The sequence below is a fragment of the Triticum urartu genome, chromosome 1A (assembly GCF_056163025.1).
Source record: "Triticum urartu cultivar PI428250 chromosome 1A, HENAU_Tu73, whole genome shotgun sequence".
Lineage (NCBI taxonomy): Eukaryota > Viridiplantae > Streptophyta > Magnoliopsida > Poales > Poaceae > Triticum > Triticum urartu.
Genome location: NC_141873.1, coordinates 591076795 through 591095853, shown reverse-complemented (window position 1 = coordinate 591095853; position 19059 = coordinate 591076795). Strand labels below are relative to the sequence as shown.

Below are 19059 nucleotides of genomic sequence, written 5' to 3'. Positions count from 1 at the left end.
TGGTTTAGATAGAGATGATGAAACTTGTGTGTGTTCCATGACCATGCAGTTGCATTTATTCGAGACATGACATGACTTGTGTATCGCTATTTTCGAGATGTGATACTATTTTGTGTTGGATGATGATGATGACGATGGTATGACGAGACTACTGTATGTGTATGATATGATGAGAATAATGTATGTTTGTTATGATACGATGAAACTAGTATATAGAGTATGCACAATTACATCATAAATATGTAGAGGGAAAATAAAAATATGAAAGCATCAATATTAGCAGTAGCGCTGGTAGGCGTCTAGCGGCAGCGCTGGATTAACAACAGCGTTTGCTTAGGTGCAACGCTACAGATAATTAGTAGTACGCTGGTTGGAGCAGCGCCACTGCTAACCATACTTACCAGTAGCGCTGATTCTGATAAGAAAATAGGCAGTTTTCCTATTAAATTAATCCATGAATAAATCATGAGCATGACATTAACAACATTGATAACACACTGGTTACGATCTAACAGAGCATGTACTGCGCATATAGTAGAAACATCTACGCATATCGCTAGTACTGCTACCACAGAAAGAAACACGAGAGGGGTAAACGATGTATACCCTCCAATCAGCCATGCGGCGGCGGTGGCAATAGCCGCGGCATCCTCGGCGGCCTTCTTGTCGGCCTCGGCCTTCTTAGCGGCGGCACGGTCGGCGTCGGTCGACATGGTGATGTGGACGTAGATGAACAGAAGCGAGCAGTCGCGTAGTCGCTACCCAAAAACCTAATCGCCCCTCTCCCGTACAGGATCCGGAGAGGCGGGGTTTTGGAGGCCTGCTCTCCCATCAACCGTGTATGCGGTGAACGGGACGGAGTCGCCGGCGGCAACAGCAACAGAGGAACGACGTGGGCGTGGAAGCGGAGATGCATTCTGTTTCGTGGCGGCTAGGGTTGGCAGCGCCCCACATATATATGTGCGGCTGCGCGTGGAGAGACGTGGGATGAACCCACGTCCAAGTCGGTAGCCCACGATCCGACGTCTCAGATCGTGGCCCCACCTGTCAAAGACTCTCCGTTCCTGACCGGCAAAAAGAAGCGCATAGGAGTGAGCTCGGCTCGGCTCTATCCCGCAACCCGCGGCGCGTCGTGACGAGGCGTGGCGTGGCGAGGTGAGCGGAGGAGGAGGAGTGCGCGAGGGCCTCATCTCTTCTCAAGCTCCAATAGCATGAGGAAGAGAATCCCTTATAAACCACTCCAACTCTCCTTCCACTTCCGGGGTGGGACTAAACTTCCCACCACCTTGTCATGCCACCTACATGGGCCCTTAGAGATCAAATCTGAAATTGTCATATGGGCTCTAGGCCCATCTCATATTTCAACAATCCCCCACCAGATCTCAGGGGCCCAGTTTGTCCTTTGTTCCAAACGCTGTTTTGATATACCAGCATCTCAGTGGAGACCGATTAAGGTTGAGCTCCACCTAGACCAAGTAGTTACGCTCCTTCACAACTGAACAATGGACTATGCCTTGAATTGTCAGTTTGGCGTCAAGAAGTTTCACCACAAGTCTCACTGATACGAGGCTGCCGAAGGCCGACCCCTCGGGTGGAGCATATTAGTCACACTCCTCGCCTGTTCATGAGCTTGCTAGAGATCACCCCAATCTCATAGACTGTGACCAGCAGTCGGGCTCATATATGTGTGTTCCTCCAAAGATCGCTCTATAGGATAGCATCTTGCTTATGCATATAAGCCTTGGAACACATTAAGACAGTAGTCAACCTTCCATACAGTTTTCGAGAGTATTGCATCTCCAACGGAGTGGGTTAGTAAAGTTACTCTCCTCAGTTCACCACTGGCTTGTTTTCCCAGGTCCTACTTCACGGGATCTCCGATCACATAGGTTGGGTTACTACCATGGCAACTCATGTGGGTCTCATACCCATCTCCCTTGATGCGTTATCTATCACAACACATGATAGCCCTTTAGTAAAGGGATCTGCTAGATTCTTAGCCGTTTGAATATAATCCAACGCTATCACTCCGGAGTTCCTCAATTTTCTGACAGCTTTCAATCTCATTCTTATGTGTTTGTTGGACTTCATGTTGTCCTTTGAACTCTTCACCTTGACAATAACTGTTTGATTGTCACAGTTCATAAGGATGGCCGGAACCGGCTTCTCAACCACTGGCAAGTCCATCAACAGATCTCGAAGCCTTTCTGCTTCGCCACCCGATGTGTCTAATGTTGTTAATTCTGCTTCCATTGTCGATCTTGATAAGATCGTTTCCTTGCAAAACTTCCAGGAAACAGCACCACCTCCAAGAGTAAATATATACCCAGTTGTGGCCTTCATCTCATCAGCATCAGAGATCCAATTCGCACCACTATACCCTTCAAGTACCTACGGGTATCCGGTATAGTGAAGTCCATAGTTCATAGTACCTTTCAGATAGCGCATAGCTCTCTCAAGAGCACGCCAATGTGTTGGGGAACGTAGCAGAAATTCAAAATTTTCCTACGTGTCACCAAGATCTATCTATGGAGAAACCAGCAACGAGGGGAAGGAGAGTGCATCTACATAGGGTTGATGGAGTCGTACTCGTCGTGATTCAAATCACCGATGATCCTAGTGCCGAACGAACGGCACCTCCGTGTTCAACACACGTACAGCCCGGTAACGTCTCCTACGCCTTGATCCAGCAAGGGGAGAAGGAGAGGATGGGGAAGACTCCATCCAGCAGCAGCACGACGGCATGGTGGTGGTGGAGGAGCATGGTACTCCAGCAGGGCTTCGCCAAGCACCGCGAGATATGAGGAGAAAGAGAGGTAGGGCTGCGCCAGGGAGAGGTCAAGAACTCATGTGTGTTGGGCAGCCCAAACCTCAAGTATATATAGGGGGAGGGGAGGGGCTGCGCCCCCACCTAGGGTTCCCACCCTAGGGGTGGCGGCAGCCCCCAGATCCCATCTGGGTGGCGGCCACAAGGGGGAGAGGGGGAGGCGCACCTGGGGTGGGCCTTAGGGCCCATCTGCCCTAGGGTTTTCCCCCCCTTCCCTCTTGGAGGCGCCTTGGGCCCTTGTGGGGGGCGCACCAGCCCACCTGGGGCTGGTCCCCTCCCGGCCCATGTAGCCATCCGGGGCTTGTGGCCCCACTTGTTGGACCCCCGAGACCCTCCCGGTGGTCCCGGTATGTTACCGATAAACCCCGAAACTTTTCCGGCGACCAAAACAGGACTTCCCATATATAAATCTTTACCTCCGGACCATTACGGAACTCCTCGTGACGTCCGGGATCTCATCCGGGACTCCGAACAATATTCGGTAACCACGTATATCTATTCCCTATAACCCTAGCGTCATCGAACCTTAAGTGTGTAGACCCTACGGGTTCGGGAAACATGCAGACATGACCGAGATAACTCTCTGGTCAATAACCAACAGCGGGATCTGGATACCCATGTTGGCTCCCACATGCTCCACGATGATCTGATCGGATGAACCACGATGTCATGGACTTAATCAATCCCATATACAATTCCCTTTGTCTAGCGGTACGATACTTGCCCGAGATTCGATCGTCGGTATCCCGATACCTTGTTCAATCTCGTAACCGGCAAGTCTCTTTACTCGTTCCGTAACACATAATCCCGTGATCAACTCCTTGATCACATTGTGCACATTATGATGATGTACTACCGAGTGGGCCCATAGATACCTCTCCGTTTACAAGGAGTGACAAATCCCAGTCTCGATTCGTGCCAACCCAACAGACACTTTTGGAGATACCTGTAGTGTACCTTTATAGCCACCCAGTTTTGTTGTGACGTTTGGCACACCGAAAGCACTCCTACGGTATTCGGGAGTTGCACAATCTCGTGGTCTAAGGAAATGATACTTGACATTAGAAAAGCTTTAGCATACGAACTACATGATCTTGTGCTAGGCTTAGGATTGGGTCTTGTCCATCACATCATTCTCCTAATGATGTGATCCCGTTATCAATGACATCCAATGTCCATGGTCAGGAAACCGTAACCATCTATTGATCAACGAGCTAGTCAACTAGAGGCTTACTAGGGAAATGGTGTTGTCTATGTATCCACACATGTATCTGAGTTTCCTATCAATACAATTCTAGCATGGATAATAAACGATTATCATGAACAAGGAAATATAATAATAATCAATTTATTATTGCCTCTAGGGCATATTTCCAACAGTCTCCCACTTGCACTAGAGTCAATAATCCAGTTCACATCGATATGTGATTAACACTCAAGGTCACATCCCCATGTGACTAACACCCAAAGAGCTTACTAGAGTCAATAATCTAGTTCACATTACCATGTGATTAACACTCGATGAGTTCTGGGTTTGATCATGTTATGCTTGTGAGAGATGTTATAGTCAACGGGTCTGAATCTTTCAGATCCGTGTGTGCTTTACAAATCTCTATGTGATCTCCTAGATGCAGCTACCACGTTCTATTTGGAGCTATTCCAAATAACTGTTCTACTATACGGATCCAGTTTACTACTCAGAATAATCTGGATTAGTGTCAAAGTTTGCATCGGCGTAACCCTTTACGACGAACACTTTTACCACCTCCATAATCGAGAAAATTCCTTAGTCCACTAGTTACTTAGAATAACTTTGACCGCTGTCCTGTGATCCATTCTTGGATCACCCTTGTACCCCTTGACTGACTCATGGCAAGGCACACTTCAGGTGCGGCACACAGCATAGCATACTGTAGAGAGCCTATGACAAAAGCATAGGGGACGACCTTCGTCCTTCCTCTTTCTTCTGCCGTGGTCGAGCTTTAAGTCTTAACTTCATACCTTCAACTCTGGCAAGAACTCCTTCTTTGACTGATCCATCTTGAACACCTTAAAGATCATGTCAAGGTATGTGCTCATTTGAAAGTACCATTAAGCGTTTTGATCTATCCTTATAGATCTTGATGCTCAATGTTCAAGTAGCTTAATCCAGGCTTTCCATTGAAAAACACTTTTCAAATAACTCTGCATGCTTTCCAGAAATTCTACATCATTTCCGATCAACAATATGTTAACAACATATACTCATCAGAAATTCTATAGTGCTCCCACTCACTTCTTTGGAAATACAAGTTTCTCATAAACTTTGTATACACCCAAAACTTTGATCATCTCATCAAAGCATACATTCCAACTCCGAGATGCTTACTCCAGTCCTTAGAAGGATTGCTGGAGCTTTGCATACTTGTTAGCATCTTTCAGGATTGAAAAAACCTTCCAGTTGTATCACATACAACCTTTCCTCAAAAATCATCGAGGAAACAATGTTTTGACATCCTATCTGCAAGATTTCATAAATAATGCAGTAATTGCTAATATAATTCCAACAGACTCTTAGCATCGCTACGAGTGAGAAAGTCTCATCGTAGTCAACTCCTTGAACTTGTCGGAAAACATCTTAACAACAAGTCTAGCTTTCTTAATGGTGATATTTGCCATCATTGTCCGTCTTCCTTTTAAAAATCCATCTGTACTCAACAGCCTTACGACCATCAAGCCGTTCCGCCAAAGTCTACACTTTGTTTTCATATATGGATCCTCTCTCGGGTTATATGGCCTCGAGGCATTTTGGAATCCAGGCCCACCATCGCTTCTCCATAGCTCGTAGGTTCATTGTTTTCTAGCAACATGACTTCCAAGACAGGATTACGTACCACTCTGAAGTAGTACGCATCCTTGTCATCCTACAAGGTTTGGTAGTGACTTGATCTGAAGTTTCATGATCACTATCATAAGCTTCCACTTCAATTGGTGTAGGTGCCACAGGAACAACTTCCTGTGCCCTGCCACACACTAGTTGAAGAGAAGGTTCAATAACCTCGTCAAGTCTCCACCATCCTCCCACTCAATTCTTTCGAGAGAAACTTTTCCTCGAGAAAGGACCCGATTCTAGAAACAATCCCTTATTGCTTTCGAATCTGAGACAGGAGGTATACCCAACTGTTTTGGGTGTCCTATGAAGATGCATTTATCCGCTTTGGGTTCGAGCTTATCAGCCTGAAACTTTTTCACATAAGCGTCGCAGCCCCAAACTTTTAAGAAATGACAGCTTAGGTTTCTCTAAACCATAGTTCATACGGTGTCATCTCATCGGAATTATGTGGTGCCCTTTTTAAAGTGAATGTGGTTGTCTCTAATGCCTAACCCATAAACTATCGTGGTAATTTGATAAGAGACATCATGGTATGCATCATATCCAATAGGGTGCAGTTATGATGTACGGACACACCATCACACCATGGTGTTCCTGGCTGTATTGGTTGTGAAACAATTTCCACAATGTCTTAATTCTGTGCCAAACTCGTAATTCAGATATTCATCTCTACGATCATATCATAGACATTTTATCCTCTTGTCACGATGATGTTCAACTTCACTCTGAAATTACTTGAACCTTTCAATAATTCAGACTTATGTTTCATCAAGTAAATATACTCAGTATCTACTCAAATCATCTGTGAAGTAAGAACATAACGATATCCACTACATGCCTCAGCACTCATTGGACTGCGCACATCAAGATGTATTACTTCCAACAAGTTGCTTTCTTGTTCCATTTTACTGAAAACGAGGCTTTCAGTCATCTTGCCCATGTGGTATGATTTGCATGTCTCAAGTGATTCAAAATCAAGTGAGTCCAAACGATCCATCTGTATAGAGTTTCTTCATGCATATCTACCAACAAACATGGTTCGCATGTCTCAATCCTTTCAAAAATGAGTGAGTCCAAAGATCCATCAACATGGAGCTTCTTCATGCGTTTTATACCGATATGACTTAAGTGGCAGTGCCACAAGTAGGTGGTACTATCATTACTATCTTATATCTTTTGGCATGAACATGTGTATCACTACGATCGAGATTCAATAAACCATGCATTTTAGGTGTAAGACCATTGAAGGTATTATTCAAATAAACAGAGTAACCATTATTCTCCTTAAATGAATAACCATATTGCGATAGACGTAATCCAATCATGTCTATGCTCAACGCAAACACCAAATAACAATTATTTAGGTTTTAGTACCAATCTCGATGGTAGAGGGAGCGTACGGTATTTTATCAACCTTGGAAATACTTCCAACAGATATCGTCATCTCACCTTTTAGCTAGTCTCCGTTTATTCCGTAGCCTTTTGTTTCGAGTTACTAACACTTAGCAACCGAACCGGTATCTAATACCCTAGTGCTACCAGGAGTACTAGTAAAGTACACATTGTAATGCATATCCAATATACTTCTGTCGACCTTGCTAGCCTTCTCATCCACCAAGTATCTAGGGTGGTTCTGCTTCAGTGACTGTTCCCCTTATTACAGAAGCATTTAGTCTCGGGCTTGGGTTCAACTTTGGGTTTCTTCACTAGAACAGCAGCTGATTTGCCGTTTCATGAAGTATCCCTTCTTACCCTTGCCTTTCTTGAAACTAGTGGTTTCACCAACCATCAACAATTGATGCTCCTTCTTGATTTCTACTTTTGTGGTGTCAAACATTGCGAATATCTCAAGGATCATCATATATGTCCCTGATATATTATAGTTCATCACGAAGCTCTAGCAGCTTGGTGGTAATGACTTCGGAGAACTATCACTATTTCATCTAGAAGATCAACTCCCACTTGATTCAAGCGATTGTTGTACTCAGACAATCTGAGCACAAGCTCAACAATTGAGCTTTTCTCCCTTAGTTTGCAGGCTAAGAAAATCGTCGGAGGTCTTATACCTCTTGACGTGGGCACGAGCCTGAAATCCCAATTTCAGCCCTCGAAACATCGCATATGTTTTGCGACGTTTTAAAACATCTTCGGTGCCTCAACTCTAAACCGTTTAACTGAACTATCACGTAGTTATCAAAATGTGTATGTCAGATGTTCGCAACATCCATAGACGATGTTCGAGGTTCAGCACACTGAGCGGTTCATTAAGGACATAAGCCTTTTACTGTCTGCATAATTGCTACTATCAACTTTCAACTAATTTTTCTCTAGGAACATATCTAAACAGTAGAACTAAAGCGCGAGCTACGACATAATTTGCAAAATCCTTTTGACTATGTTCAGGATAAACAAATTCATCTTATGAACTCCCACTCAGATAGACATCCCTCTAGTCATCTAAGTGATTACATGATCCGAGTCAACTAGGCCGTGTCCGATCATCACGTGAGACGGACTAGTCAACATCGGTGAACATCTTCATGTTGATCGTATCTTCTATACGACTCATGCTCGACCTTTCGGTCTCTTGTGTTCCGAGGCCATGTCTGTACATGCTAGGATCGTCAAGTCAACCTAAGTGTTTCGCGTGTGTAAATCTGGCTTACACCCGTTGTATGTGAACGTAAGAATCTATCACACCCGATCATCACGTGGTGCTTCGAAACGACGAACTTTCGCAACGGTGCACAGTTAGGGGGAACACTTTCTTGAAATTTTAATGAGGGATCATCTTATTTACTACCATCGTTCTAAGCAAATAAGATGCAAAAACATGATAAACATCACATGCAATCAAAAGGTGACATGATATGGCCATCATCACTTTGCTCCTTTTGATCTCCATCTTCGGGGCTCCATGATCATCATCGTCACCGGCATGACACCATGATCTCCATCATCATGATCTCCATCATCGTGTCTTCATGAAGTTGTCTCGCCAACTATTACTTCTACTACTACAGCTAACGGTTAGCCATAAAGTAAAGTAATTACATGGCGTTGTTTAATGACACGCAGGTCATATAATAATAAAGACAACTCCTATGGCTCCTGCCGGTTGTCATACTCATCGACATGCAAGTCGTGATTCCTATTACAAGAACATGATCAATCTCATACATCACATATCATTCATCACATTCTTCTTGGCCATATCACATCACATAGCATACCCTGCAAAAACAAGTTAGACGTCCTCTAATTGTTGTTGGCATGTTTTACGTGGCTGCTATGGGTTTCTAGCAAGAACGTTTGTTACCTACGCAAAAACCACAACGTGATATGCCAATTGCTATTTGCCCTTCATAAGGACCCTTTTCATCGAATCCGATCCGACTAAAGTGGGAGAGACAGACACCCGCTAGCCACCTTATGCAACTAGTGCATGTCAGTCGGTGGAACCAGTCTCACGTAAGAGTACGTGTAAGGTCGGTCCGGGCCGCTTCATCCCACAATGCCGCCAAATCAAGATTGGACTAGTAACGGTAAGCATATTGAACAAAATCAACACCCACAACTACTTTGTGTTCTACTCGTGCATAGAAACTACGCATAGACCTAGCTCATGATGCCACTGTTGGGGAACGTAGAAGAAATTCAAAATTTTCCTACGTGTCACCAAGATCTATCTATGGAGAAACCAGCAGCGAGGGGAAGGAGAGTGCATCTACATACCCTTGTAGATCGCTACGCGGAAGCGTTCAAGTGAACGGGGTTGATGGAGTCGTAATCGCCATGATTCAAATCACCGATGATCCTAGTGCCGAACGGACGGCACCGCCGTGTTCAACACACGTACAGCCCGGTGACGTCTCCTACGCCTTGATCCAGCAAGGGGAGAAGGAGAGGTTGGGGAAAACTCCATCCAGTAGCAGCACGACGGCATGGTGGTGGTGGAGGAGCATGGTACTCCAGCAGGGCTTCGCCAAGCACCGCGAGATATGAGGAGAAAGAGAGGTAGGGCTGCGCCAGGGAGAGGTCAAGAACTCATGTGTGTTGGGCAGCCCAAATCTCAAGTATATATAGGGGGAGGGGAGGGGCTGCGCCCCCACCTAGGGTTCCCTCCCTAGGGGTGGCGGCAGCCCCCAGATCCCATCTGGGTGGCGGCCACAAGGGGGAGAGGGGGAGGCGCACCTGGGGTGGGCCTTAGGGCCCATCTGCCCTAGGGTTTGCCCCCTTCCCTCTTGGAGGCGCCCTGGGCCCTTGTGGGGGGCGCACCAACCCACCTGGGGCTGGTCCCCTCCCACACTTGGCCCATGTAGCCCTCCAGGGCTTGTGGCCCCACTTTGTGGACCCCCGGGACCCTCTCGGTGGTCCCGGTACGTTACCGATAAACCCCGAAACTTTTCCGGCGACCAAAACAGGACTTCCCATATATAAATCTTTACCTACGGACCATTCCGGAACTCCTCGTGACGTCCGGGATCTCATCCGGGACTCTGAACAATATTCGGTAACCACGTATATCTATTCCCTATAACCCTAGCGTCATCAAACCTTAAGTGTGTAGACCCTACGGGTTTGGGAAACATGCAGACATGACCGAGATAACTCTCTGGTCAATAACCAACAGCGGGATCTGGATACCCATGTTGGCTCCCACATGCTCCACGATGATCTCATCGGATGAACCACGATGTCATGGACTTAATCAATCCCGTATACAATTCCCTTTGTCTAGCGGTACGATACTTGCCCGAGATTCGATCGTCGGTATCCCGATACCTTGTTCAATCTCGTTACCGGCAAGTATCTTTACTCGTTCCATAACACATCATCCCGTGATCAACTCCTTGATCACATTGTGCACATTATGATGATGTCCTACCGAGTGGGCCTAGAGATACCTCTCCGTTTACACGGAGTGACAAATCCCAGTCTCGATTCGTGCCAACCCAACAGACACTTTCGGAGATACGTGTAGTGTACCTTTATAGCCACCCGGTTACGTTGTGACGTTTGGCACACCCAAAGCACTCCTATGGTATCCGGGAGTTGCACAATCTCACGGTCTAAGGAAATGATACTTGACATTAGAAAAGTTTTAGCATACGAACTACATGATCTTGTGCTAGGCTTAGGATTGGGTCTTGTCCATCACATCATTCTCCTAATGATGTGATCCCGTTATCAATGACATCCAATGTCCATGGTCAGGAAACCGTAACCATCTATTGATCAACGAGCTAGTCAACTAGAGGCTTACTAGGGACATGGTGTTGTCTATGTATCCACACATGTATCTGAGTTTCCTATCAACACAATTCTAGCATGGATAATAAACGATTATCATGAACAAGGAAATATAATAATAATCAATAATAATAATCAGTTTATTATAACATCACCCGGTTTGGAAACAAATCGGCTCAGTTTGCTAATAGCAAATGCGATGTCAGGCCTCGTTGCGCTTGCTAGATACTGTAGTGAACCAACAATCTGAGAGTATCTCAATTGATCTATAGTTGTGCCTTTAGACTTTCGAATCAGCACACTAGAATCATATGGTGTTTGAGATGGTTTGCAGTCCGAATATCCAAAACGGCTCAACACCTTCTCAACATAATGGGATTGCAAAAGAGTAATCCCACCCTCATCATCTCTCAATAGCTTGATGTTCAAGATAACATCAGCCACTCCAAGGTCCTTCATCTCAAAGTTCTGAGATAGGAAAGACTTAACCTCCTCGATAACTTGAGATTAGTCCCGAATATCAGTATGTCATCAACATACAAACACAGTATAACTCCTTCGCCCCCACCATAGCGATAGTATACACATTTGTCGGCCTCATTAACAACAAAGCCAACAGATGTCTACGTTTCATTAAACTTGTCATGCCATTGCTTAGGCGCTTGTCTCAGGCCATACAAAGATTTCACCAACTTACACACCTTTCCTTCCTGACCATCCATCACAAAGCCATTAGGCTGTTGCATATAGATTTCCTCCTTTAGATCTCCATTCAGGAAAGCCTTCTTAACATCCATCTGATGAATGAGAAGACCATGCGAGGCCGCCAACTAGAGTAATACTCGAATGGTGGTCAGTCTGGCCACAGGTGAATAAGTGTCGAAGAAATCTTCTTCTTCTTTCTGGGCGTAGCCCTTAGCCACAAGCCTAGCCTTGTACTTTTCTATCGTACCATCTGGCCTAAGCTTCTTCTTGAACACCCACTTGCATCCCAATGGTTTGCAACCATAAGGACGTTCAGTAAGCTCCCAAGTCCCGTTAGCCATGATGGAATCCATCTCGCTACGGACCGCATCCTTCCAGTAGTCAGCTTCTGGAGATGCATACGCTTCTGAAATAGAAGTGGGATTATCCTCCATGAGGTATATGAAGAAATCATCACCAAAGGTCTTTGCAGTCCTTTGTCTCTTGCCCCTACCAAGGGTTTCCTCATTATCCTCCTCAGGATTTTCATCATGTGTTTGATTATAATATTCCATCGAATGTCAGGTTCAGGAGTCTCCTCAGATTCCTGTCTAGAAGTGCTTTGTACATCTCTCATGGGAAAAATGTCCTCAAAGAATGTAGCATCTTTAGACTCCATAATTGTACCGACCTTCATGTCAGGTACCTCAGATTTCACTACTAGAAATCTATAGCCAACACTATTCATAGCGTAGCCCAAATTAACACAGTCCACAGTCTTAGGTCCAAGCTTACGCTTTTTGAGGATCGGCACATTAACTTTCGCCAAGCAGCCCCAGGTACGTAAGTACGAGAGTGTTGTCCTTCTCTTGTTCCACTTCTCGTAAGGAGTGATCTCGTTATCCTTTGTCGAAACTTTATTCAGGACATGACAGGATGTCATTATAGCCTCCCCCCCCCATGCCGTGGATAAACCCAACGTATCTAACATGGCGTTAACCAAATCAGTTAGAGTATGGTTTTTCCGCTCGGCAACCCCGTTTGACTGGGGTGAGTAGGGAGGCGTCTTCTCGTGAATAATGCCGTGTTCCGCATAAAAGGCATCAAACTCTTTCGAGAAGTACTCTCCACCACGATCTGACCGGACTCGTTTAATTTTCTTTTCAAGTTGATTCTCGACTTCTGCCTTATAGATTTTGAAGTAGTGTAGAGCCTCATCTTTAGTATTTAACAGATACACATAGCAATATCTAGTGGAATCATCTATCAAAGTCATGAAATATTTCTTTCCACCTTTAGTCAACACACCATTCATCTCACAAAGATCAGAATGTATGAGTTCCAGTGGCGCCAAGTGTCTCTCCTCTGCTGCCTTGTGAGGCTTGCGAGGTTGCTTAGATTGCACACACGAATGGCACTTAGAACCTTTGGCTAAAGTGAAACCCGGGATTAAATTCGATTTTGCTAGCTGCGTCATAACACCGAAACTAATGTGACAAAGACGTGAATGCCATACTTCAGATTCATTAACACTCAAATGAATATTGTTCACGACTTTATTACATAGATCTGCAAGAGAAAGGCGGAACATGCCTCCACATTCATAACCCTTTCCAACAAATAGTCCATATTTCGTAACAACTAATTTATTAGACTCGAATACCAACTTAAACCCTTCTCTACATAAAAGGGAGCCACTAACGAGGTTCTTCTTGATGGCGGGGACATGCTGCACGTTCTTCAGCTGCATGATCCTTCCCGAAGTAAACTTCAGGTTGACTGTGCCAACACCAAGAACAGAAGCACTCGCACCATTCCCCATCAGTACGGACCCGTGACCTGTGGCCTGGTAAGAAGAAAACAATGAAATGTCAGCACACACATGAACACCTGCACCTGTGTCGACCCACCAATCGGTGGACGGCCAAACTGAAAATACAACAAATAAATTACCGGACCCATATGCACCACTCTCATTGTTGCTCACAATCATATTGACAGACTTGGAGTCCTGCCCTTGCTTCTTATACTTGTTTGGGCACTTGTTGGCCCAATGTTCAAGCGAACCACAAGTAAAGCAGCCCTCATCCTTCTTGTTCTTCTTGAAGGTCTTCTTACCCTTCTTCTTAAAGTCGGTACTCTGTTGGACACCGTTCTTTCCCTTGGGCTTGTGGGAATTGGAGTTCTTCTGATGCACCATATTGGCCACAGAAGTTCCTTTGACCCCTTTTCCGTGCGAGTCCTTTGCCCTTGAATTCTGCTCAACACTCAGATGGCCAATGACATCCTCCACAGAGAATTCACGCCTCTGATGTTTCAGAGTGGTGGCAAAGTTCCTCCAGGAATTGGGAAGCTTAGCGATTATGCAGCCCGCGACAAACTTGCCCAGTAACTCGCACTTAAGAAGCTCAAGCTCCTTAACAATGCATATTATCTCATGAGCCTGCTCCAATACAGGACGGTTTTCAACCATCTTGTAATCGTGGAACTGCTCTATAATATACATCTCGCTCCCTGCATCGGCAGCCCCGAACTTAGATTCGAGCGCCTCCCACAAGTCCTTGGCAGACCGCACATGCAAATATGCGTCAACCAGCTTATCTCCAATCATGCTCAGAACCGCCCCGAGGAACACGACAGTGGCCTCCTTGAACGCCTTCTCCTGATCAGGAGCGATCGTTCCTGTGGGAGTCACACCGGCGACCCAGAACACGTTCATGGCAGTGAGCCATAAGGTGGTTTTAGTCTGCCAACGCTTAAAGTACGTCCCCGTAAACGGCGACGGTTTCAGTGCAGCAGCAAAACCAGAATTCGAAAAACTCCTACCCAAATTAGGTTTTTGGATTTATAAGAAAATAGGCAGTTTTCCGATTAAATTAATCCATGAATAAATCATGAGCATGACATTAACAGCATTGATAACACACTGGTTACGATCTAACAGAGCATGTACTACGCATATAGTAGAAACATCTACGCATATCGCTAGTACTGCTACAACAGAAAGAAACACGAGAGGGATAAACGATGTATACCCTCCAATTGGCCATGCGGCGGCGGTGGCAGTAGCCGCGGCATCCTCGGCGGCCTTCTTGTCGGCCTCGGCCTTCTCAGCGGCGGCACGGTCGGCGTCGGTCGACATGGTGATGTGGACGTAGATGAACAGAAGCGAGCAGTCGCGTAGTCGCTACCCAAAAATCTAATCGCCCCTCTCCCGTACAGGATCCGGAGAGGCGGGGTTTCGGAGGCCTGCTCTCCCGTCAACCGTGTACGCGGTTAACGGGACGGAGTCGCCGGCGGCAGCAGCAGCAGAGGAACGACGTGGGCGTGGAGGCGGAGATGCGTTCTGTTTTGTGGCGGCTAGGGTTGGCAGCGCCCCACATATATATGTGCGGCTGCGCGTGGAGAGACGTGGGCTGAACCCATGTCCAAGTCGGTAGCCCACGATCCGACGTCTCAGATCATGGCCCCACCTGTCGAAGACTCTCCGTTCCTGACCGGCAAAAAGAAGCGCATAGGAGTGAGCTCGGCTCGGCTCAATCCCGCAACCCGCGGCGCGGCCCGTCTTGACGAGGCGTGGCGTGGCGAGGCGAGCGGAGGAGGAGGAGTGCGCGAGGGCCTCATCTGTTCTCAAGCTCCAATAGCATGAGGAAGAGAATCCCTTATAAACCACTCCAACTCTCCTTCCACTTCTGGGGTGGGACTAAACTTCCCACCACCTTGTCATGCCACCTACATGGGCCCTTAGAGATCAAATCTGAAATTGTCATATGGGCTCTAGGCCCATCTCATATTTCAACAATCCCCTACCAGATCTCAGGGGCCCAGTTTGTCCTTTGTTCCAAACGCTGTTTTGATATACCAGCATCTCAGTGGAGACCGATTAAGGTTGAGCTCCACCTAGACCAAGTAGTTACGCTCCTTCACAACTGAACAATGGACTATGCCTTGAATTGTCAGTTTGGCGTCAAGAAGTTTCACCACAAGTCTCACTGATACGAGGCTGCCGAAGGCCGACCCCTCGGGTGGAGCATATTAGTCACACTCCTGGCCTGTTCATGAGCTTGCTACACATGATAGCCCTTTAGTAAATGGATCTGCTAGATTCTTAGCCGTTTGAATATAATCCAACACTATCACTTCGGATTTCCTCAATTTTCTGACAGCTTTCAATCTCATTCTTATGTGTTTGTTCGCATCACTATACCCTTCAAGTACCGACGGGTATCCGGTATAGTGAAGTCCATAGTTCATAGCACGTCCAAGTCGGTAGCCCACGATCCGACGTCGGCTCAATCCCGCAACCCGCGGCGCGGCGTGGCGAGGCGAGGCGTGGCGTGGCGAGGCAAGCGGAGGAGGAGTGCGAGGGCCTCATCTCTTCTCAAGCTCCAATAGCATGAGGAAGAGAATCCCTTATAAACCACTCCAACTCTCCTTCCACTTCCGGGGTGGGACTAAACTTCCCACCACCTTGTCATGCCACCTACATGGGCCCTTAGAGATCAAATCTGAAATTGTCATATGGGCTCTAGGCCCATCTCATATTTCAACAGATTCGAGCAGCGTTGCTGCTATAGGTATTTCCAGCGCTGCTAGTTGGCTTTCTTCTAGTAGTGTATCTCCGTTGCAATGCACGGACAATTTTTCTAGTATAAATAATAAATGGACATTGTGCATCAATGGTACGTGCCTGAGATTCCAGCAATCTGTGTGCTTTGATTAATGGCCCACTTTATTCCTTGCCCTGGACGTGTTGATTGTTGAGTTGAGTATAGAACAAGGACGCCCATAATTGAGTTGGTATAAATACTCTGGTATATAGTAGTAGTAGATGAGCACCAGACGCAGCACGCCTAGCACACAACGATGGCCAGACCTGTGAACCCCTTACACACGACGATCGTACTCTCAGTGCTTCTTCTCGTCTTCTTGGCTAATCATGGGCAATGTAAGTACTGTCACCTAGATAATCACCAGACTTATTCTTTCCGTTCAATTTTCTTTCTTCGGATTTCGGTGCATACGGTTAACTCGCCAAAGTGATTGTGTATGGATGACATGAAGATGAACATTTTGTTTTCTATTCCACAGGCAGAAACTTGGATCAAGATATGGAAAACGGCAGTAAGCTCACTTTCCCAGGCAGGCTGTGCCAAGCTAGATCCTGCGCAGATATGCCTGGGTGTTACTGCTGTTTGACAAACAACACCTGCCGCCCTTCATTCGGCGCCTGCATTTCAGTTTGTCCAGGGTCTTCTTCTACCCGTCTTCTTCGCGGCCCTCCTGTCTAATTTAGTTCTTGCGTGCATTGCATGCTTTATTAGGTCTGGAATAATGTGTAATTTTTGCTCCTCGGTTATTCCTAATCATGGCAATACAACGTACACTAAAAATAATAAAAATTACAACCATATCTGTAAACCAGCTAGAGACGACTACAATCACTAAATCGTGCCAAATGCGGGCCGCCATCATCGCCTCTTCCTCATCGAAGCCATCAAAACTTGTTGCAGTAGACAGTGGGAAAGTCGTCGAGTTAAGACCCCATAGGGCCTGCGCACCAGAACAACAACCGCCGTCAACAAAGAGTATCGTAGGTTAAAAGGATTCAACCTGAAGATGCACGAATATAGAGAAACAACGACTAGATTCGAGTAGATCCACCAAAGATAGATCTACTGGAGACACATCCTTATTCCATCTTCAGGATGCTGCTGCAGTGGCTAAAGTGGGCAACAAATAGCCAAAGAAATGTAGTTTGAACATAATCATTTTCCGACGGCTAAGCAAATATACTTTAAATAGTTCGCTTAAGTTCTGGCCTGCAATTGGTCTCCACGCTAATTGGCGCAACATGTCATCTAATAAAAAAAGACTTAAAGGGCAAATTCAAGAAGTCTTGGCACTTAATCCGTGTCAATTCAACGACCTATATTAGGGAGAAAATTAATTGCATGTTGATATTAGGCAGGATGACAATTAAATGCTAATTTAGTATAATAATAATTACATGTTAAACGTGTTGAGCACTCGCCGTTGAAGCAATATAGGTCATTAGATTTACATGATTTAAGGACCGAGATTTTTTGGATATATCCATTTGGATCTTTTTATATGTAATTAATATATAATAAATCCCAAAGATTCCCGCAATCTGTGCTTTGATTGTCGATTAATGGCGCACTTTACTCCTTGCCCTGGACTCGCCTAATTTAGTTGGTATAAATACTCTGGTACTATATAGTAGTAGTAGATGAGCACCAGACGCAGCACTCCTAGCAGACAACGATGGCCAGATCTATGAACCCCTTGCACACAACGATCGTGCTCTCGGTGGTGCTTCTTCTCGTCTTCTTGGCTAATCATGGGCAAAGTAAGTACTGTCACCTAGATAATCACGAGACTTATTCTTATTGTCCCACCTCAGTTAATTTGACTTTCCGTTCAATTTTCTTTCTTCAAATTTTTGGTGCACACGGTTACTTCGGATGCTTACGGTTAATTCGCCAAGTGATTGTGTATGGATTACATGCTACGTACTTGATAGTAACATGAAGATTAACATTTTGTTTTCTTTCCACAGGCAGAAACTTGGATCCAGACATGGGAAACGGTAGTAAGGTCATTTTGCCAGGCGATCTGTGCCGAGCTGGATCCTGCGCAGATATGCCGGGGTGTTACTGCTGTATGAGCGACGACATCTGCCGCCCTTCACTCGTCGCGTGCTCGAAAACCTGTGGAAGGTCTTCTTCTACCCGTGTTAACCTGTGGAAGGTCTTCTTCTACCCGTGTTCTTCGCCGCCCTCCCGTCTAGTCCTAGTTGCGTGCATTTTATGGTTTAATTTAAGTCTGGAATAATGTGTAACTTTTGCGATCTACATAAAAGAGTTGATGATTAAGTTTTCCTTGAAAACTTCTGATCTAATTCATCTTCAATCATGATAATACGACAAACATCAAAAATGATGGAAAAATACATACGGATCTCTAGACCTCCTAGCGATGACTACAAGCACTAAAGTGGTCTGAAGGCACTGTTATCATAGCCCCTTCTGCGCCGGAGCCGGTAAAACTTGTTGCGGTAGACAGTCGGAAAGTCGCCGAATTAAGGCCGCATAGAACCAGCGCTCCAGAACAGTAACCGTTGCCGATGAAGAGTAGCTTATAGATCAAAAGGATCCAACCTGAAAAACATGAACATAGACAAATGACGGCCAGATCCGAGCAGATCCACCAAAGACAGATCCCCCGGAGACATACCATCACAAGCCCACCTAAGATGCTAAACGCACCACCGAAACAAGGGCTAAGCGGGAAGAATTTTATTTCATCTTCAGGAAGCCGCCGCAGCCTCGCATTACTAAGCAAGACACAAACCCTAATAAAACTAAAAAAACATCTAAAAAAGAAGCCCTCCTGCCGG

At 45.8% G+C, this 19059-nt stretch overlaps 2 long non-coding RNA genes across 2 annotated transcripts; both read left to right on the top strand.

Annotated features, from left to right (window-relative positions):
- Nucleotides 1-16490: 16490 nt before the first annotated feature.
- On the top strand, nucleotides 16491-16983 carry LOC147993211 (uncharacterized). The gene is made up of 2 exons (XR_015615465.1): nucleotides 16491-16584; nucleotides 16728-16983. It is a non-coding gene; the product is annotated as an uncharacterized LOC147993211 (long non-coding RNA).
- An 894-nt stretch (nucleotides 16984-17877) lies between these two features.
- LOC147993210 (uncharacterized) lies at nucleotides 17878-18549 on the top strand. Its single transcript, XR_015615464.1, has 3 exons — nucleotides 17878-18009; nucleotides 18220-18379; nucleotides 18411-18549. It is a non-coding gene; the product is annotated as an uncharacterized LOC147993210 (long non-coding RNA).
- The last annotated feature ends 510 nt before the right edge of the window (nucleotides 18550-19059 follow it).